This window comes from Panthera tigris, chromosome A3, assembly GCF_018350195.1.
Source record: "Panthera tigris isolate Pti1 chromosome A3, P.tigris_Pti1_mat1.1, whole genome shotgun sequence".
Classification (NCBI taxonomy): domain Eukaryota; kingdom Metazoa; phylum Chordata; class Mammalia; order Carnivora; family Felidae; genus Panthera; species Panthera tigris.
The window spans coordinates 109,685,915-109,707,735 of NC_056662.1; the positions used below are offsets into that span (position 1 = coordinate 109,685,915).

Sequence of the window (21,821 nt, forward strand, 5' to 3'; positions counted from 1 at the left end):
ACTACCATTACTCATCACATGGAGCACATACTCTGTTGCCTCAAATCTTCACGATAAGCCAGTGTGGCAGATTTTATGATGCCTTCAGGAAAGTAAGGCTTAGAAAGGTTAAATGTCACATCCCTGGTGACCAGGGTGGTCAGTAGGACCGGAATGGAGGTAGAGTAGGTAGGATGGATCTGCCCTGGGCACGGGCAGTGAGGAAGAACATTGTCTGAAAGAGTTTAAAGGCTTAAGGTTGGTCTGCTTTTTATTACCTTTATAAGCTAGCAATTCTAAGCAATGTCAATGATAAAGCACCCCTGTCTTCTGGGGTGCACGGCTCTCTGCCCAGTGCTATTGCTGTGTGGCCTAAATCTGGCATTCATACCCTGCACTCTGCTATCCCCAGTGGTGTTACTCTCTGGGGCAGGGAGACAGGGAAAGCCCCTGACTTGTAGCGTTTGTTGATTTCTGTGTAAAAATTCCATGGCTGATGACGAAGCCACCAAAGTAGGGAATTGGAAACACCATCTGGTACTAGCTAGGTCCAGTGCAAGCTTATACCCAATATTTAGATTCAGTACTATGCAGATTTTATTAACAAAAAGCAATTATCAAATTATGGTTGAGGTGGTAATACAAGTACCTGATGCAATTAACTTAAATAAAACTTTTTAGGATATGAAAGATTTTATTACAGACAATTAAATTAGGCAGCAAGAGTAACCTCAAACAGAACGGATTATTTTGCTAATTTCCAGCAACAATTGCAATGTGTTAAATTTCCCAGTAAAAGTTGTTGACTACTGTTTACATAATAGGCAGATAACGGCTCTTAGCTTCAAAATAGAAATAAAATCATACATACAGTCAGTTTGGCAATTTGATGCTTAAATAGCTGGGTTATGTTTTGGAAATAGGGTGATAGCAATTAAAAAATTTTTTTCGTCTTTTACTATTTTGACTCTGAGAAGCTCCGGAGCCACTTAACATGTATGTTTTCAGGACGAAACCGTTAACTTTTTATGGAATAAATGCAGTATATCAAGCTACCCTACTGTACCGACCGTAACCCAGCCCCACCAGTTGGCTGTTACTGTTCAGCTTTGCAGATTTTATCAGGTCACCCTTGATTTCTGCTTCTCTTTCTCCACATCTTACCTATCAGCCAAGGCTGTTGGCTCTATGTTCGTAATGTATCCAGAATCTGACCATGTCTTATCACCTTTACTACTGCCATCTGCTCCAGGCCATGCCTCCTGTCACCTGGTTATCGCAATCAGCCTCCTTACTGGGCTAGTTCCTTCTTCCTCTGACTCCACAATCCTCACAGCAATCAGAACTCTGAAGTGGCTCCCCATGTTACTCCGAATCAAAGCCCAAGTCTTGACAAGTGGCTTACAACCCTATGTGATTTTGCACCATTGGCCCCCCTGACCTCATTTCTCCCCATTTTCTCCCTTACTTGTTAAGCTCTGAGTACAATGGCCTCCTGGCTGTTTCTAGCACATGCTTCTCATCTCATGGTCTGTTTCCTCTACCTGGATGCCCCTCCCCCAAGATCAGAACATGATTTACTGCCTCATTTCTTTCAAGTCTTTGCTTAAGTGTTACCTTCTCTTGGGACATCCCCTTACCACCCAACATAACCTCTGCCACCCACCACCAACTGGTACACCCTATCCTTTTCCCACTATTTTTTTTTCATGTTACTATTGCCACTGACATACTTTATTTATTTAATTGTTTACTGTTTGTGTTCTCCACTAGAATGCAAGCTCCATGAGGGCAAGGATTTTTTACTCGATTTTTTTTTATGTGCCTGATAAATACATGTTGGATTAATGAGTGAGTAGCTGGGGCTTTCTCCTTTCCCTGGGAAATAAAAAAAGAAAACCAACAATCTTGTGAATACACTAAAAACTAGTGAATTGTACACTTTCAAGGGTTATCTTATGGCATGTGATTTATATCTCAATAAGCATTATTGATCGTCAGCAAACTGAAGATGGATTGCAGAGAGAAATGCTCTCAGATCTGTGTCTTACAACTTGAGGAGACATGATGGACCTGACCTTTACGTGCTGGGACGGGTGGATGAAAACAAACAGGATTCCAGGAAACACTCTAATCCTGTAGGAGTTATCACCCAAATGCTGACTCATTCATCATGGACTAGAATCACTCTGGTCTCTTGGAATCAATGTTTTGAGGCCTCTTTCTTACCACTTCAATTTCTCTCCTTGTTTGGCCCATTCACTCATATACTGAAAGTATAAATGTGCCTTTTTGAAATGTGTGTTGAAAAATCTCTAACCCTCTCTTAGCCATTCCAGAGGTCGGAAATGAGGATGGCTGCCACCGCTGTTAAGCAATACTTGTAGACTGTCCAGTGCCACGAAACTGTGTGGTGCACAGTAATGTTGGAGCCCTGAATCCTCATGTGCTCACCAGGGTTTGAACAAAACCCAGACAACTGGAGTTTCCAAAAGAATGTGTTACTGATTCATGAATTTATGGATTGCGCCATGAGATGGAATATGGAGTCCTGAACGTGAAGTTCTGGTGAGGCAAATGAAGCCTGATTGTGAAATAAAAATACACACTACCGTAAGTGGAGTAGCCAGCCAACTTAATTAGACCTCTCGTTGCCTGGATTTAGAAAAGAGTGCGTTGGTAATAAATAATAACATCACCTTATATTTATACGGTTCTTCAGGTTTTTTTCCTCCAATTTAAAAATCGTGCTAAAATGCACAAATGTAAAATTTACTATCTTAACCGTTTTGTAAGAGGCTAATGTTGACACATTCATAACGTACAATCATCACCGCCATCGATTTCCAGAACTCTTTTTGTCTTGTAAAACTGAAATTCTACGCCCATTAAACAAAAACTCCCCATCTCCCCCTACTCCCAAGTCCCTGGCAACCAGCATTCTGCCTCAAGGATTTTGACTAAGTACTTCATTTAAGTGAATCATACGGTATTTGTCTTTTTGTGACCGGCCCATTTCAGATAGTATGATGTTTTCAGGGTTCATCCACGTTGTAGCCTGTCTCAGAATTTCTTTCTTTTTGGTGCTGGGTGATACTGCATTGTATGTATAAACCACATTTTACTTATCCTTTCACCTGTTCGTGAACTCTTGGGTTGCTTCTATACTTTGGTTATCGTGAAAAATGCTGCCACGATCGTGGATGTACAGGTATCTCTTAGAGACCCTGCTTTCAGTTCTTTTGTTTATACCTCCAAGGGAAATCACTGGATCGTATGGTAGTTTTATGGTCTTGTGTTTTGAGGAACCACCATACTGTTTTTGGAATGGCTGCACCATTTTACGTGGCCATTAACAGTGCTCAAGGGGTCCAGCATCTGCATGTTGTCACCAACCTTGTTATTTTCAGTTTCTTTAGATGGTCATTCTAATGGGTGTGAAGTGGCATCTCGTCGCAGCTTTGATTTGCGTTTCCCTAATGGTTAGGGATGTTGACCCAACTGCTTGTGTGCTTGTTGGCCACTTGGAGATCTTCTGTGAAGAAATGTCTATTCAAGTCCTGTGCCTGGCTTTTTAGCAGGTTGTTTTCTTGTTGCATTCTTGGAGTCACGTATACTTTCTGGATATTAATCTCTTATCAGCTATGATTTGCAAATATTTTATCCCATTTTTTTGTACTTTGTTGACAGTGCCTTTGATGCACAAGATTTTTAAATATTCATGAAGACTAATTTGTCTATTTTTCTTTTGTTGTCTGTGCCTTTGGGTGTCATATCCAAGAAATCATTGCCAAATCCAATGTCATGCAGCTTTTGTCGTATGTTTTTCCCTTAGAGTTTTACAGTTTTAGGTCTCACATTTAGATCTTTGGTCCATTCGAGTTAAATTTTGTTTATGGTGTTAGGTGAGGGTACAGCTTTGTTCTTTTGCATGTGGATATGCTCTTCTCCCAGCACCATTTGTTTAAGAGTCTGTCTTTTCCCTATTGAATGGTCTTGGCACCGTGGTCAAAAATGATTTGACCATATATGTAAGGGTTCATTTCTGGGCACTCTATTCTGTTCCATGTATGTTTCTGTCGATGTATGTTTCTCTGCCAATTCCACACTATTTTGATTACTATAGCTTTGTAGTAATTTGTTTTTTTACTTTTAGATCAGGAACTGTGTGTCCTCCAGCTCTCCTCTTCTTTTTCAAGACTGTTTTGGCTATTTGGTGTCCCTTGAGATTTCACATAAATTTTTGGATGCGTTTTTCAATTTCTGCAAAGAACATCATTGGAATTTTGATAGGTATTGTATTGAATCTATAGATTGCTTTAGGTAGTATTGAGATCTTTTTAAAAATAGACTTTATTTTACTTATTTATTTTTGAGAGAGAGAGAGAGAGTGAGCATGCGAATGCATGCAAGTGGGGGAGGGGCAAAGAGAGGGAAAGAGAGAATCTTAAGCAGGCTCCACCATGAGATCGTGACCTGAGCTGAAATCAAGTGTCTGACTTTTAACTGACTGAGCCACCCAGGTGCCCTGGTATTGACATTGTAAAAGTATTAAGTCTTCCAGAGGCACCTGGGTGGCTCAGTCGGTTGAGCATCTGACTCTTGATTTCGGCTCAGGTAATGACCCAGGGTCATGGGATCCAGCTATGTATCAGCCTCTGTGCTAAGTGTGCAGTCTCCCTGGGATTCTCTCTCTCTCTCTGTCCCTCTCTCTAGCCCCCCCCCATATATGTGTGTGTGTGTGTGTGTATTATATATATGTATATAATAAAATGAAAAAAGTACTAAGTCTTCCAGTTTATCAATATGGAATACGTTTCTACTTATTTATGCCTCCTTCAGTTTCTTTCAGCAATATTCTGTAGTTTTCATTGTATAAGTCTTTAGCCTCCTTGATTAAATTAATTCCCAAGTATTTTATTCTTTTTGATGCTATTGTAAATGGAATTGTTTTCTTAATTTCCTCTTTAGACTGTACGTTGTTCATGTATAAAGATGCAAGTGATTTTTGCCTGTTGACTTTGTATCCTATTTGGCTGAATTCATTTATTCATTCTAACAATTTGGTTGTGTAATCTTTAGGATTTTCTACGTATAAGAGCATACCATCTGCAAACAGATAATTTTACTTCTTCCTTCCATTTTAGATGAATTTTATTTACCTCCCTTGCCTAATTCCTCTGGCTAGAACTTCCAGTGCTATGCTGAATAGAAGTGGTAAAAACAGATGGGCATCCTTGTCTTGTTCCTGACCCTAAGGAGAAACTTTCAGTTTTTCACCATTGAGCAGGAGGTTTGCTATAAGATTTCATATATGGTTTTTATTATATTCAGGTAGTTTCCTTCTATTCCTAGTTTGCTGAGTATTTTTTATCATGAAAGGGTGCTAAATTTTGCCAAATGATTTTTCTGCATCACTTGAGATGATGTTTGTTTTTTCCTCCCTTTATTCTATTAACATGGTATATTACATTAGTTGATTTTTGCATGTTCAACCATTTTTCCATTCCAGGAGTAAATCCCACTTGGTCATGTTGTATAATTACTTTTAATCTGCTTCTGAATTCAATTTCCTAATATTCTGTGGAAGAGTTTTGCATCCACATTTATACGGGATATTGTATTGTTAGGCGACACTGTAGTTTTCTTTTCCTGTGGTGCCTTTGTCTAATTTGGGCTCTGGGTAACGCTGGCCTTACAGGATGATTTAAGAAGCATTCCCTTATCTTTAGTTTTTGGGAAAAGTTTGAGAAGGTTTGATATTGGTTCTTCTTTAAATGTTTGGTGGAATTCACCAGAGAAGCCATCAGACCCAGGGCTTTTTGTTGTCAGGCGATTTTTGATTACTGATTAAATCTCTATACTAGTTACAGGTCTATTCAGATTTACTATTTCTTCATAGTCTTGGTAGGCTTTGCGCGTCTAGAATTTGTCCACGTCAGCTAAGTTATCCAATTTGTTGGCATACAATTGTCCATAGAACTTTCCTATATATTTTTTTATTTCAATAACATTGAAAGAAAACCCGGTAAGTGGTGATGAGAGACAGAAGTGAGTGTGACAGTTTTGTTCTGTTGAAATCCTTACCCTATGCCCCTATGTAAATAAGGCAGAAATTAGTGAAACAGGCTGTTTGGAAGATTGAACATAGATAACATTGATATTTAACGAGAAGCTGCAGTCATCTCCCAACCCATTCCTTGCTCTCTGCTTTCTGCTCCGGGTCATCCTTCCCCCCAGCTGGGGAGGATCAGCTTCCTGAAGCATGGGCCCGAGTGTACATTCACCCTCTCAGAATCCTCCTTCACAGTCCCCTCATCCTCTGTGGAATAAAAGCCTGGCTTCCTCAGTGAGGGATTTCAAGCCATCACACTGCAGTTCTTGTCTGTAGCCCTCTCCTCGGACCCCAGCACACCTGGGAGTCAGAGGAGGGTTTTTCTCTACACGTGACACCTCAGCGTCTCGTCCCGTGAGCTTGCTATTCCTCTGTCTGGAATAGCTCCTCATCTGCCTTACACAAGCCTCTCCATCTCTCAAGGTTCAGCTCATGGGCCACCTTTTCTTGTAAATCTTTGTGACCTCCTCAAGTCAAAATTCATCTTCATTTGTGCATCCATTTAATCATCCAAAAAAATTGTGTGCTCCATGCTAGGCGGAGAGGAGCGAGATGCAGGTCCCATCATCAAGTTGCCTGGGGTCTTCTAGAAGGAGACTGATGTGCCCTCACCATAACTAACGCAGACTGAGCACATACTAAGTGTCAATAATGTCTCATTTAATCTTTGCAACAACCCCATGAGGTGGGGGCTCCTTCCCGCCTTAATTGTAGAGGTCCTCTGCCCAAGGTCACAAGGCTGAGGAAGAAGAGCTGGAATTCACAGCAGGCATTCTGAGCCCAGAGCCCTGCATTTGCAAATCACTGTTTTGTAATAAGTATGCTTCCTTCATCTGTTCTGATGTAATTGCTCTGAGTTGGTATCAATATTGTTTTAAAGTTCCCCCGGTGACTCCCCTGTGCAGCCAGAAGTGAGAATCTCTGCTGTCAAGGATACGGTGATGGCAAAAAGTGTGGATGGTCACATAGGCCTGGGGCATGGGGATTGGAAGGGGCTTGAACTCGTTTAACTGGCAGGTCGGAACACAATGAGTGACGAGGGGAGGACAGGACACAGGGGACTGAGTAGCTTCAGGAACTGGGAGCTGCTCTGAGAGGCTGGGCGAGAGATCAGACTGTTAGAGAGGAAAGAAGGGGCCATGTTGGCCTTGAATGTCATGCCTAAAGAATGTGCAATTGATCCTTTAGGCAACAGGGAGACATGGAAGACTTAAAAATTATTTTTGCATTCATCATTTTTAATAAGCCCCCTAGAGGCTTACTGGAGCCCCTCACTTGCAGAAAATCTGCCCTAGTGGGCGTGTAAGATTTATGCAGTGCTGGTGTTTGTCTGATCTATGATGCTACAAGGGGGAGCACCTAACAGTACTCTTTGTCCACAAGGCAGAAAGAGCCAGCGTCCATCTGGAAACGCTTAATAGTTATGAGAGGCTTGTGCTGTATTTCCAAAATGCCAAAAATCCCCCGAGGGCAGACATCTCTGAATGGGGAGAGGCTACATGTGCAGCCTTTTGCTTTCCCCATCTCTGCCTGATGTAAAGCCTCAGCTGTTTGTCAGTGGATGTGGGTTGATCTAGTGAGGTTGGAAGAAGGAAGACTGGTCCTAGGAGGGGTCTTTTCAATGTGGAGGTGGCCTCGATCTGCATATAAACCTTTACATAGATCCTATTCCTCTGGGCTGGGCCTGAAACACTGCATTTCCTGTTGCCATGACACCAGCAGTCACTATTACAATCCCCCAGGATTCTGTGAAGGAGAGGGAGAGGGAGGGAGGGAGGGAGAGAACACAGGAGCGAGCCAGAAAGCATGGTAGTTTTTCTCCCTTTCCTTATTTTCCTTCTCTTTCCAATCCCTTCTTCTATCTTAAAGAAATACCAACAGAAAAGTACAAGCCAAATAGGCAAGGGAGGCAGGGGAGAGTTTCCCTTTTCTCCATGTTGGCTGCTAAGAATATACCAGGCTACTTGAAGATGTGCTCTGAGGCAGGCTTTGCGGACAGGACGCTGATGGTTGCCTAAGCAGAGCGACCTCTTCTCCACTTCCTCTTTCCTAACACAACCCCAATTTGATAAAAAGAATAAATGCATACAGGTGACTTAGAGGAAGCTGCTCTATCCCTGCTCCTGGGATGGATCCTGATTCCAAGTCTAAGCCAAGGATTGTTATATATACTTTCTCCCCCTTGCTGGCGATTGCTTCAGAACCCCAGCCTTGAGCCTATCAACACGGGGCCCACTCCAAGCGATAGCGCCTAGTTCAAGGGCGGGCCGTGTCCTGAGTTGTGTCAGACACACAGAATGGAAAGACTTAAGTCTGTGTTTTTCAGGGAGAGAGGTTGCCTCCCTTGTTGGTCTGCTGGCAGCCATCTTGTGACCACGAGACAAGTCAGTGTGAGGAAAAAGTCAACACACAAAAAAGGAGGAGGACAGCCAAGTGAATCACAGAGAAATGGAGCTGGAACTCTGTCTTGTGCCTGGAGGTGGGGCCCACCTCTGGACCACCTGACAATTGAGATAATGTGTTTCCTTTTCAGTTGGGCTTGTAGCTGAGAAATGATTCCCGATTCTTTCCTAACTCAAAGTACCTGTCTTTGTAACTACAGAAGACTATAACAATGACAGAGTCTGTAAGAAGCTTTCTCAACAATTCTGTCATGTGAATCACCTAAGAACCTCTTGATGTAGAATGACCATTATTATCCCTATAATTCAGAGCAGTGTAGTGACTTGTCTAAGGCCAGGTCTCTATTTTAGTCCCATGCTCTTTTGACTATATCAAACCTCTCACGTAACTGTTACTGTAAATAAATCCCATGATTTATTATATATTATTATAAAATAAAAACTCCACTCATTTGTATAGTTCTTTGCACATTTAAATGCCTGGTTACATCTAGGGCTTTAATCTCAAAAGACCCCTGAAATGAATGTCTCAGATGTTACAGTCAGACACAGAAATAATACATGCTAAAATTAAGTGACGCGGCTGGTCTGGCAGGAAAAGATAACCTATGCCAATCAAGATCCCCCTTGGGATTTGGAGTTGGGACCCTGAATAAGATGCAGAGATGAAGGCCAAAGAGAGGAGAAGAGAAAGCCTATGGCCCCGAGAGAAGCAGGGGGAGAAGACACCTTGGTTTCTGGCCACTTTCTAGGTCCCATTTCCAGTGTGATGGAGGTCCAGCTGGACTGGGTCTCCTGCTCATGACATAGATGTTTCTGGGCCCTTTTACTCCAGTCAGTTGGAGTTGGTTTCTATTTCTTGAAGCTTTGATTCGAACTTCCCCTTCTTTAGTTTGTTTATTTACTTTGAGAGAGGGAGAGAGAGAGGTGGGGAGGGGCACAGAGAGAGAGAGAGAGACCCTAGGCAGGCTCTATGCTGTTAGCACAGAGCCCGATGCGGGGCTCCATCTCCCAAACTGTGAAATCATGACCTGAGCCGAAATCTGGAGTTGGATGCTTAGCCAGCTGAGCCACCTAGGCGCCCCCAAACCCTTTTCATCTCGTTTTAGTTATCGCTTTCCCTGACATGATTAGTAGTAAAAAATGAAAACACTTAAGATGAAAAGGGCCCTGGTGCCAGTCTTGTGGTAGCCTCAAGCAGGGGTTTGAGAGGCTATATCCCAGTCTGGAGGGAGGCTCTGGGAACAAGTGTGACAAAGAATCTCACAAGCTGTGGCAGCACCTGAGGAGGAAGAACACAGCCTGCACACCTGGGGTGCTCTGGGAGTGGGTGACCTTGAGCTGATGCTGTGAGAATGTCACCGTGGAGTTTCCGATATGTTTAAGACCATGGTTCATGGGGCAACTGGGTGGCTCAGTCAGTTAAGCGTTGGCTCAGGTCATGATCTCAAGGCTCATGAGCTCGAGCCCCACGTCGGGCTCTGTGCTGACAGCTTGGAGCCTGGAGCCTGCTTTGGATCTGTGTCTCCCTCCCCCCCTCTCTCTCTGCCCCTCCCCTGGTCATGTTCTGTCTCTCTCTCTCCTTCAAAAATAAATAAATATTAAAAAAAAAAAAGACCATGGTTCACAACCAAGAGGATTTTGCCCCCTCCCCAAAAAGGTATGGTAGTGTTTGAAGACATTTTTGGTTGTCACAGCTTGGGATGGGGCCTCTGCTTCTAGTGGGTAGAAGGGTGGGGGCAAGGGATGCTGCTGAACGCCCTCTAGCACGTGGGACAGCCTCACAACCGTGAATTATCTAGCCTGACATACCAATAGTGCCAGGGTTGAGCAACTGTGATTTCTGAGATTTTTTTTTCCCAGTGTGTTTATAAGAGGGTTATGTTTACTGATGTTCCAGTCTAGGAATTTTCCATAAATATTATAGGTAAATATTTTTTATAACCAAGGTGTGGACAACTCAGGCTCACTTTCCCCAGGACCGCTTCTGATCACCACGTACAGTCAGGTCAAATCCCGAAGCAGAGAGATTTACTGGTGGGCAGTGGGGGACTAGAGAGGTCATCCCTGTGTTCGATGACGGAGATAGGCCTCCGCCATTAGGCTCATTGATCCATGTGGCGTGTTTCTGCGTGTCAGAAAAGCAAAAAGGGAAAGCCTTTTTTGGTGTGCGTGTTTCGGACCATCATTTTGTACCTCGTTAAGAACCTGACATATGGTAATGCTTACCACATCCACAAAGGCTTCGACCAATAGTGATTTCTAGTAAGGTTGCAAACAGTAATTACGTTTCTAAAGTGGTAGTTTAGATCTTCTATTGCCAGTAGGAAAAAAATACTAGTTTGCAGGCATGCCCCCAAATGAGCTCTAAAGAACTCCTTCCAAGAGTTATTTATCTTCCGTAATGGAAGGGCAGTAAATCTGGGGGAAGGGCTGAGGACCTCAGTGAAAGGCGAGGTGGACCATGACCGCTCCTTTCAGTTACTCTGGCAACTGTGTGCGGTTAAAAGATTCTCATGGAGCTTTGGAAGATGAGCTTCTCTCATCAGAAGCTTCTTTACTTAATGTGTTTGACACTGTGGATTAGCGCTGCCTCCTCCCAGTGGGTTTTCTCCTTTGGGCTCTGAGGTTTGTGGTTGCCAAGGGCTGTCCACTCTGAATGTGGAGCTGTGTGCTTGGATCCGTCCAGCTGTGATCCCCGGAGCCTCGACTGGCCTGAACGCTCTGTGCTTTCTGGTCTGCCTTCAATTCTGAGGCACAGAAAAACATTTTCAGGTCTTGCCTCGCCTCCCAGCTGGGGTAGGAAGGAAGATGAGGGTGATTCTGTAAGATCCATAGCATCTTCCCGTTGGCCTCCTGGTAACGCGTGGGTTCCTCTCAGATGAACAGGGTCCTGGGTCTTCCCATGCTGCAGAGAGGCAAGCACGGGGCTGTGGGTTAAAGCGCATTCTTGAATCCCAGCAACCAGAGGCTCCTCGAGGTGGGGGGAGGGCAGGTCGTGGAGGAGGGCAGTCGCTGCGGCTGGGCATTTGAGGTGATGGAGGCTTAAGTCCCAGACATCGGCGGAACCAGCAGAAGGAGGCATTCTGAAGCAGGAGACCCAGGTCTCCAAAGCCATGTGGCGTCCCCCTCCAGGGGCCCTCTCCAGACCATTCTCAGCTCTGATGGAGCCTTCCAACCGTCCTTCGTGTCCATCCCGACAATTTTGGCCCAGCTGTCTAGTGCCCTGTTACATGAGATGGGATTCATTTCTTTGTTGTTCTTCATGGGACGTTTTCGAACCTGAGAGCCCACTGGGATCATAACAACTTCATTTGTTGAATCCCTACCGAATGCTCCACACCGCACACATACCGTCTTCTTTAATTATCGTGGCGGTCCTACGAGGTAAGTCCTACTATGCCCACTCTTTAGAGTAGGAAATTGAGGTTTAGAGAATTTAGGGAGCTGTCCAAGGTTGGAATGAATAGGTGGCAGCACCAGAATTCCGCCCCAGGCCTCACTTTATCCCCGCTTACTGCCTCATTCTACCCCTGCAGGAGGGTTTCACGTTCCTCTTCACCTTGACACGTAATGTCCCAGGTTTTTTGAAATATTCTGTTGACAGTAGTTAAGATGCACACTGTAAAACGCATACGTTGTGTAATAAAATTGTCTTGGTTGTGAGGTCAAGGGATTTTTTTTTTTTTTCTGAGTCCTATCTGGGCCTGAACTCACACAGAGCTTTCTCTCTCTCACAAACGCTATTTAGGGTAAAGTGATGCACCAGGCATATTTTTAAGTTTAACCAGGCATAACACACCCATCTAAATAAACATTTGAGTGTATTGTAATTGACTGTGTAATGAGATGTTAAAATCGGATGACCCTTTGTCTTAGCTTCAGCGGAGACTGGAGACTACAGGAGAACTCATTGCATGTTCCAAAGTGGTCTCCCTGACGGTCCTCTTCCTGCTGTCTGAAGTGATGGGGGTGGGGACACGCCCTGCTCCCCTCCTGCATCTGGAGAGGGGGAGGAGGGGAGGAAATGCCAATAACTTCTCCTACAGCCGTTCCTGCTCTCTGGTCTCCAGCTTCCCACTCGGCTCCTATAACTCTGGTAGTAGTCTGGAGGGAGGCAGTCGGCCACACATCCCGGCTCTTGGTCACCTCCTTTGGAAGTCCATCTTGGATGTCCTGTAGCCCCATTTAAAATGACCGACTGGTCTTGGGGGTGCAGTGGACGGGTGTCTGGCTCATGATTGAGACATCTACATCTACCGGAGAGAGAATAGCTTGTGGGAAAGCAGACCCTGTACAAGAGTCAGCCTGGGGTCACTTCAGGTCCTGCCCAAGCCAAGTACACGGAGGGCTGAGGAGGCCACAGTGGAAATCATAGGAGATAGACTGCCGTTTTTTCAGAGGCTGAGCAAGGAGCTGTAACACAACCCCCTCTCCCGCCCGCCCCTGGCCAGAGCAGATCCGTATGCAGTGGCATCTGGGGAACCGCGGCTGAGGCGTTCCCAACAAACTGGTAGCATCTCCCAAGAACCCACAGAAGTGCCCCCTGCAAACAAGAAACACCTGCACATGCCTGCCAAACCCAAGGAACCTGGATGCCAACTTACAACAGAATCCGCTGTAAGGCCCTTCTGTCCTCTTACCTTTCCTCTCTGTACCCACTTCAACTCTGGATCTGAAGGTACTGTCATTGGCAGCTAAGTGGAAGGTGGGTAGAGGCACAAGGCAGAGAAAGAGAGAATCTAGTCATGCCTCCTCCATTGCAGCAGTTAGGCCTGGGGTGGGGGTGAAACTTTAAACTTAAGCATTACTTAGTATTACATCCATATTAATGACTAAACTGATTGTCTGGAGGTGTAGCGTGGGTAAGATCTTTTTAAAAATTCTGCATGTGGCCTGAGATATTAAGGGACCTACTCTGATTTCATCCAGGGCAGAGGCAAGAACTGCGGCAGAGTATGTGAATCGGCGGAGGGGTGGGGTGGGGGGGGTGCACCTAGGGGAGCTTGAGAAGCATTAGGATAGTGCCCTCCATTCTGCTTGTCCAAATGCCACGACATTACTTTTCCCCCTCACTCTTCGGCTCCAGACCGTGTGGTCCTTGCAGGCATGGTGCTACCTCAGGGCCTTTGCATTTGCTCTTTTCTCTGCCTGGAATGTTCTTCCTCCAAGTGTCCACATAGATTGCTCCCTGGTTTTCTTCACCTCTCTCTCTGTTTAAATGTCCCTTTATCAGACATTTTATCTAACCATGCAATGCAAATCGTCATCCACATCTCACTGCTCTGTCCAGTCCCCTTATTATACATTCTTAGGTTTTCCACAGCCCATAATACCACCACACCTCTCATGTGGATCTGTTTATTGTGTGCTCCCCAGAGCAAGCTCTAGGAGAACAGAGACTATTTTCTTCACTCTTCTTCCCAAATGCATAGAATTATGGATAGCACATGATTGTGGCCCAATAAATATTTGTTATTTCTGTTGTTCAGTGTTATCTCTGCTTCCCCAAATTCCTTTTACCTTTCGGACTGTAGATTCATTCACTCTATTATACAAGCAAAGCCAGTCTGGGCAAGCTGACTCACACCTTTACTTCCAAAGCCTGTTTTCTCTGTCTGGGACACAAAGGAACCCGGAGGAGGGAATTCACTTAGCATTGAGATGCCAGTGACCTGATCTCTTGGAAACGATACATTGGGTTCCCCTGAAGGAATAGTTTCTCTCTCTCTCTCTCTCTCTCTCTCTCTCTCTCTCTCTTTTTCTTTTTAAATCTGAGAAGAAAGAATGCAGAATGAGTCCCTTCTCACTATAGCCCGAAGGGTGGTTTTTATGAATTTTTACCACATGTCCACACAAAACTTTAGCCTTTCTCTCACTGAAGGAAAGAATGTGAGAAATTTTTACTAGAGTCTTGTCCGTGTAGAGACCCTTATCAGGGAAAGTGATTTTCTGAAGTGGCCTGAGTCATTAGGAAATAGGTTTCTTTCTCTGACTCGCAGCTAACTTAGCCCTCGAGCGAAGACAAAGGACTCCTTTTGGGGACTGGCTACTCACAGGGCTTGATAATGAGGTCTGCTCCTTGGCCTTCCCCCTGAGGATCAGGTCTTCCCAGCACACCTGACAAGTGTTCTTAAATCAGGAGCTCATCTAAGAATGACAGAAATAAAAACCTCCCTTCCTGACAGAGCTTCTCCGGTGAGATCCTTACGTCTGCTCCCCTCCATCATTATTACCCCTGTGTCTACACTTGCAGGAAGGAATTTTCTCTGCAATTTCTCTGAAATTTAGTTGGCTTGAAAATGATGTTTTCAGGGATGGCAAAGATTAATTTGGTGCAGTGACAGGGAAACCAGGACCCTGTGTACTTGCTGCCTGGCGGATTGAGAATGTGAGCTTTGGAAATAGACCGCGTGGGTTTGAGGTTGAGCTCTATCACTTACTAGCCGTGTGACCTCGGACAATGTACTTAACTTCTCAGTGCCTCAGTTTTCTCATCTGCAGAATAGGAATAGTAACAACCTACCACATATGGTTGTTGTTAGGATTAAATGAGTGAATATAGGAGGAGGGCTTAAAACAGTGTCTGGGCACATAAGAATAGCTGTGTAGGTGTCGGCAAATATTATTTTTGTTCAGTGGTGGTCAATCGTGATTATCATCATTATCCCCATTGTTTTATCTCCATCCTCCTGCAAATGGGGCCCATTTATTTATTTATTTATTTTACATCTAAGTTAGCGTATAGTGCAACAATGATTCAGGAGTAGATTCCTTAATTCCCCTTACCCATTTAGCCCATCCCCCCTCCTACAACCGCTCCAGCAACCCTCTGTCTGTTCTCCATATTTAAGAGTCTCTTAGGTTTTGTCCCCCTCCCTGTTTTTATATTATTTTTCCTTCCCTTCCCTTATGTTCGTCTGTTTTGTCTCTTAAAGTCCTCATATGAGTGAAGTCATGTGATTTTTGTCTTTCTCTGACTAATTTCACTTAGCATAATACCCTCCAGTTCCATCCACGTAGTTGCAAATGGCAAGATTTCATTCTTTTTGATTGCCGAGTAATACTCCATTGTATATATATATACCACATCTTCTTTATCCATTCATCCGTCGATGGACATTTGGGCTCTTTCCGTACTTTGGCCATTGTTGATAGTGCTGCTATAAACATGGGGGTGCATGTGTCCCTTCGAAACAGCAACAGCACACCTGTATCCCATGGATAAATGCCTAGTAGTTCAATTGCTGGGTCATAGGGTAGTTCTATTTTTAGTTTTTTTGAGGAATCTCCATACTGTTTTCCAAAGTGGCTGCACCAGTTTGCATTCAAATGGGGTCCATTTAGACTCTAGTTGAGGACTTACGAGAGGAAAAGCAGCCAGCTGAATCTCTCTCAACAAGATGCTGCTCAGATTAATCATGGCTTCATTTTTCTCGACTTGTTGGTGAAGGAACCACACGGGTTTGTGACCCCCATTGAGTTCTGTTCTTCCAGGGCTCCAGAAAGGGAGTGATTCTACACTTGTGTTCTTTCCTACTCTCTCAGATTTATAAGGATCATCACCCCATTCTCATGAAAATTTTCTACATGACTGTAGGGCAATCGAACCAATCAGATGGCTGAGGAATGATACCTAGCTTTTTAAAAAGAATTGAAGAAAGCCTCTAGTCGAGAAATGGGAAGTAGAAGTGAGCCTAAACATTTTTTTTTAATTGTATCACCAAAATAAAACACAAATACCAAAATATTCTCCAAACTGGATCTAAACCAAACTAGTGTTTCTTTTGTTCCAAGACCATGGCTTGTAGATTTGAGGAAAGGATTTTGGCATCCACTATCTCAGTTCACCTTTCTCCCTCAGGATATTAGCACTGGAATGTGGCAGCGGATTTCAGCCGAGTCACAACATCTGCATGGGGGATTTGCCTTTTGCAGGTTGCCACATGATGTGCCGCGTTTATAGGTCTCAACTCAGAGCATCACCTGGTACCTGCTTTGTACGCTTCCCAGGCAGCCCCGAGCATTTCACATGGGCAGTCTCTAAGGATCTCTTCAAGCTTTGCAGTCTGTTGAAGCGGAAAGTTTTCTAGCTGATTAAAAACAAATTCTAAATCTAGTATCCACGACTGTTTGTTTAACGGATGAGGTAACCGTAGAAAAATGCAATAAACAAAACTGAAATAGTCTTTGCTCCATTGTGAACGTGGGGCTCTGGGAATCTTGCTGGATTTTGGTCCTTCCTCTCCTGTTCTGCAAACAGGAACTCACCTAGAGGATCACAGACTGACTTAAGTGTGTGTGTGTGTGTGTGTGTGTGTGTGAATTAAAATTTTCTTCTTCATTGTGGAATTTCTTTTTGGTTCTGTTTTATGTCGTCTAGGACTTTGTTGAACCTATTTTGTTTTTGTGTTGTTTTCCTGGTGTTATGATGTAGCTGCATTGTAGCTTTAGAACAATTATTTTGAATTCTTTGTCAGGTAGTTCATGTATCTCCATTTCTTGAGGGTCAGTTTTTGGAGATTCACTGTGCTTCTTTGGTGATGTTGTTTCCCTGTTGCTTCATGATCCTTATACCCTTGTCCAGTGTCCAGTTACCTCTTTTGGACTTCATGGCCTGACTTCAGTAAGGAAAGGTGACTTTGGTAAGATGACTTCACCTGTGGGTCGAGGCATGATGGGGCAGACTGCAACCCTGGGTCTAGTGGTACAGGGAACCAAGTGTAGCAGCTTGTGGTGGCTCTGGGTCCAAGGACGTATGATGTCTCGACAGCTCAGGCTGCTGGGGTCCATAACATTGACAACCGTGTAGTCCTTGGTGAGAACTTTGGTATATCTGCAAGGGCTCTTTGGGTCCTTAGTGATGCCTCAGGGTCCAGAGGCTAGAGACCAGGGAGGGCAGGCAGTGGTGATGGCTGGAGCTGGCGTCGTGCATGCAGGGGCTGCCGTGGTCGGCTGCAGGTGCCTGTGTGGTGGCAGGGGCCGGTTGCGGGCACGCCTTTGGTGGCGGGGGTGGGGGCAGGCCCAACTGCTGGTGCACTAGCAGGTGCCTGGCTCCTGATTGTCATTATGCTCTCTTGTGGCCTCGGGGCCTCACCATGGGCTGTGCACAGCAGTGGAGCCAGTGATGGGAGTTGGGCCAGCAGGGTACAGGTGCACAACTGGAGTGGCTTAGCTGCAGGTGAGCCCAGGGGTGCGGGCAAGTAATGAGTTAGGGCTGGATCTGAGCTGACAAGCTGCTGTGCGGGCCCTGGCCATTGGCATGCTCTCCTGCCACTTAATTAAAATTAACCGGGAGCACCCGGGCGGCTCAGTTGGTTAAGCATCCGACCCTTGATTTCAGATCAGGTCATGATCTCATGGTGTGTGGGATCGAACCCCTGTTGACGGGCTCTGTGCTTACGGTGTGGAGCCTGCTTCGAATTCTCTCTCCCTGTCTCTATTCTCTCCCCCCCACCCTCTCTCTCTCTCTCTCTCAAAATAAATGAACGTTTTAAAATTAACAGCCAGCACTATATCAAACGGTCATTTCTGATGCCTCACCTAAATTCGCCCCGGTCTGGCGCTCCTTCCTTTCCCTCTTCTCTGCACTAACTACGTAAGCTGCTCGCTGCCATGTGTACAAGGACCTTTCGTATGTGTCACATGTCGCAGGCCCCCTTTGCAGCTCTCTAGCTCACACCATGTATGTTCAGAGGGCCAGGAATTCCATGCCCTTCTGCAAACCAGAAGGACACATTCTTAGGCAACGAGAGAGGGCCTTTGGGGTTTCTCAAATTACAGACATCACAGAAGTTGCCTCTCTTGCTTATCATTTGCTGACTGATTAATTAGCTCATATCCTCTGGATGAAGAAATGGCAACACATTTCTCATAATTATACTCATATCACATAATTTCCTAAGTCTAATTACTTAGGACATCCACAAGTGTTAATGGCTAAAAGTTTGAAGAGTATCACCATCAATGTGTCTCACAGCTGATCTGATTTCTTCGTTCTAGTCACATACAATAAAGAGAATTTGGGGGCATCTGGGTGGCTCAGGTAAGTGTCTGGCTGCAGCTCAGGTCATGATCTCACAGTTCGTGTGTTCGAGCCCCACGTCGGGCTCTGTGCTGACAGCTCAGAGCCTGGAGCCTGCTTTGCATTCTGTGTCTCCCTCTCTCTCTCTGCCCCTCCCCGGCTTGCACTGTGTCTCTCTCTGTCTCTCAAAGATAAATGAACGTTAGAAGAAATTAAAAAAAATTTTTTGCTGACATTTGGGTGCTGATGGTATATCAAGCACCAATGGAAGCTTTTTGTCACAATCCTAATAGACACGAATGATAGATGCCTTTTACAGATGAGAAAACCGAGGCCCAAAAAGTTGAAGTAACTTGCCAAGGTTAACACGTTTAAAAAGAGGCAGATCCTCCTGCCAGACAAACTCCCACAGGATCCATGCAGCACAAGAGGGCCACTTGAACTTGGCCTTGCATGCAAGGCCTTAAATTTAGGTATTTGACATTATCTCCATATGAGGTCACACAGTCATAGAAATGCACTAGAAAACTGAAGTAGGTCTGGCATACAATTTGGACCACACTGTCCTCATAATAAAACTGTTATATATTATATATACACACACACACACACGTTTACATACATATAATTATGTAATATATAATAGTATATACACATACACATGTATACACAGTTGTGTTACATTTCTGTAATATGCAATTACCGTACATTTCATTTTTGTGTGTGTTAAAGTCTTAGGTAAACATAAATATTTTAAATATATCATAGGTTCCATACTTCTTTCACTTTGTAATATACAGAGGCCTGGCCATGTCTTGACACGGGAGAGGTCCCAGTGCACAGAACCGTAGCATTAGGAGGGAAACTTAGAGACTAACTATCTTGTCCAACTTTTCATTTCATACGTGAGGACATGGAGACACAGAGATGTCGAGTAACCTCCCCAAGGTTACACAGCTAGAAGGCCCTTCTACTGACAGACCGATGTGCTCTGTCCTGCACCAACTGCTGCTGCTGTAGCTGTTGCTACCTGGTTCATGCTTCCAAATAAGCAAGGAGAGGTTACGCGTATGGGCACAAGTAACATTCTGGAAGCCGTGTAACATTTATTTCGAGGCCAGTGACTCCCTCCAGTGTAATCTGTTTTTGAATATGGTGGGAAAAAAGATTACATTTCCATGGGACTTTGCGCATTTCAAAACCCATTTGGAGCTGAGAATCAGCAGTGGACCTTGTGACCACCCTGGGAGGGTGTGTGCGCAGGCATTGCTACTTCTGTTTTTCAGATGGGTAAACAGAAGTCAAGAAATGTTGCACACCTCTCCCAAGGTAACACAGCCAGGTAGTGGCAGAACTGTTACTGTAATTTAGGACTCCTGGCTTAGACCGTTGTGCTGCACGCCGCTGCTTTTCTGCGTGCGATACGTCCTACAGGAATTACAGAGAGAGCACAAGCATTTTTGTTTTCCTGATGCTATTCATAAACCATTTTAAATCCAGGTTTTTTTTCTGTCTGAAAGAAACTATTCCTCATGTAATCAGTAACCTGGCAAAAAAGATAACTAGATCTTCTAAACGATATTCATACAGTAAATGCTATGAAGATAGACAGTAAGCGTTTCCAGTGTTCCTTAGGTGTTTCCTTTCAGTGGTGAGGTATAAGATATATTTAAATGAAGCTTAGTCTGGGAAACCAGCACATTGCAATTAAAAATGCAGCCCTTTAGTCTTGCAATTCTTTGTCTAAAGCCCTTTTACAAAAGAGGGTATTTTAATTCAATAAATAAAAGGCACTTCCAGCTTTCCTACTGGAGAAGGAGAAGGAGGAGGAGGAGGAGGAGGAGGAGGAGGAGGAGGGGGAGGAGGAAGCTTAGCTACCACTTGCAACTAACACACATAACAGAGGAAACACACAAACAAATAGCATTTGATCTTGCTTTGCTGCAGGGCGTTTTCATCTTTCAAAAGAGGAGGGAAAAACAACCTCAGAACTTTAACCACCAAAGCTTCCAAATTTATTGCAACACAACGTAATGGCAAAATGCTATTTTCTTAGCGCTCAGATTTTTTGAATAACCACCATGGCCAAGAATGCCTGGTTTTATTTTTACAATACACCCAAAGAAAATCTGGAATTCTACTCTCGATTTGGGGATGGCAGAGATGCCTGGGTTTTTCAGAGCAAACCATTGAGTCTAGTTATTCGATCTTATCCTCTCTGTTTAACCTGTGCTTGAGGCATTTATTTCATGTTTATACTAGTTTGACACAAATCATGCTTAAAAGAGATTTCATACCCTGTCTCCCTCTGCAAAGTTGGGCTACAATAGTAGACTTAACAATGCCAGCCCTTTCTTGGGCTTATCAGTTAAAGAAGCATTCAGCCTAAGAAAACGCTTCCAGTGGAAACAGGATACACAATTGAACATCTAGCCACATTCCGCCGAGATTTGTGTGAGCAGAAAGAAGTGTAGATCTGCACTAAAAAACTTCTCTTCATTTAGCATCAATGTGTCCGTTTCTCATACTGCTTTTCATACATGGTTGGAAGCAACTTGTTACAATTCTGTTACATTCCGTATAGGAAGCAAGGTTTAAAAAGGGCAGGGTAATAAAGAGACTTAAAGCTACTTCAAAGTTATACACAAATGTCCTACTTTTCAACTTTTTTTTTTTTTACCATAATTAAATTGGTTTAAAAATACAGTGAAAATCTTGTTCTAATCTTATCTCAGCACAATTTATAGTTGATATACATAATATTAGTCGTTTACAAGGATGTCAACTACCCCCACTCCCTCCCAATTCTCCTGAGACTGAAATTTGTCCAGACTGATTACTTGGTCAGGGTGTGTATTATAGTTTCTTAATGAGAAATACATTTTAACATTTTTATAATAAGGTATGGAAAGCAAACTATCTACATAGCTTAGTAATTCATCAGACATACCTTGTTTGAAGAAAGCAATTTTTTTTCAAAAATTTTCCACCACACAGAATGGATATCCTTTTTTCTTTAAGCTTTTCTGCATCACAAATCCCATCCAAATTATTCTAAAGAAGAAACAAGGAGAGGTCCAAGCAACTTTCCTCTTTTCTCAGAGGAGCTAATCAAACATTCCCATCAACCTCTCAGCACTTTGAAAAGCACATTTTAGCCACACACATACACATCCACACACGTACATGCTCACGCACACACACACACACACACACACACACCCTCACACACTGCTTCTCACACTGGTTTTAGTGCTGAATTAGGCGGTCCTCTTTCAAATTTCCACTCCCACTTGCTTTT

General features: G+C 44.0%; 1 protein-coding gene across 3 annotated transcripts in view; it reads right to left on the reverse strand.

Annotated features, from left to right (window-relative positions):
* VIT (vitrin) overlaps positions 1-21,496 on the reverse strand; it is a 109,854-nt gene extending 88,358 nt beyond the window's left edge. Inside the window, exon 1 of one of the 3 annotated variants that reach the window (XM_042982175.1) lies at positions 21,471-21,496. The gene's annotated coding sequence lies outside the window, so the exon portion shown is untranslated. The remainder of the gene's footprint in view (positions 1-21,470) is intronic. The other 2 variants (XM_007082426.2, XM_042982176.1) reach the window with 2 other exon arrangements.
* Positions 21,497-21,821: the final 325 nt, after the last annotated feature.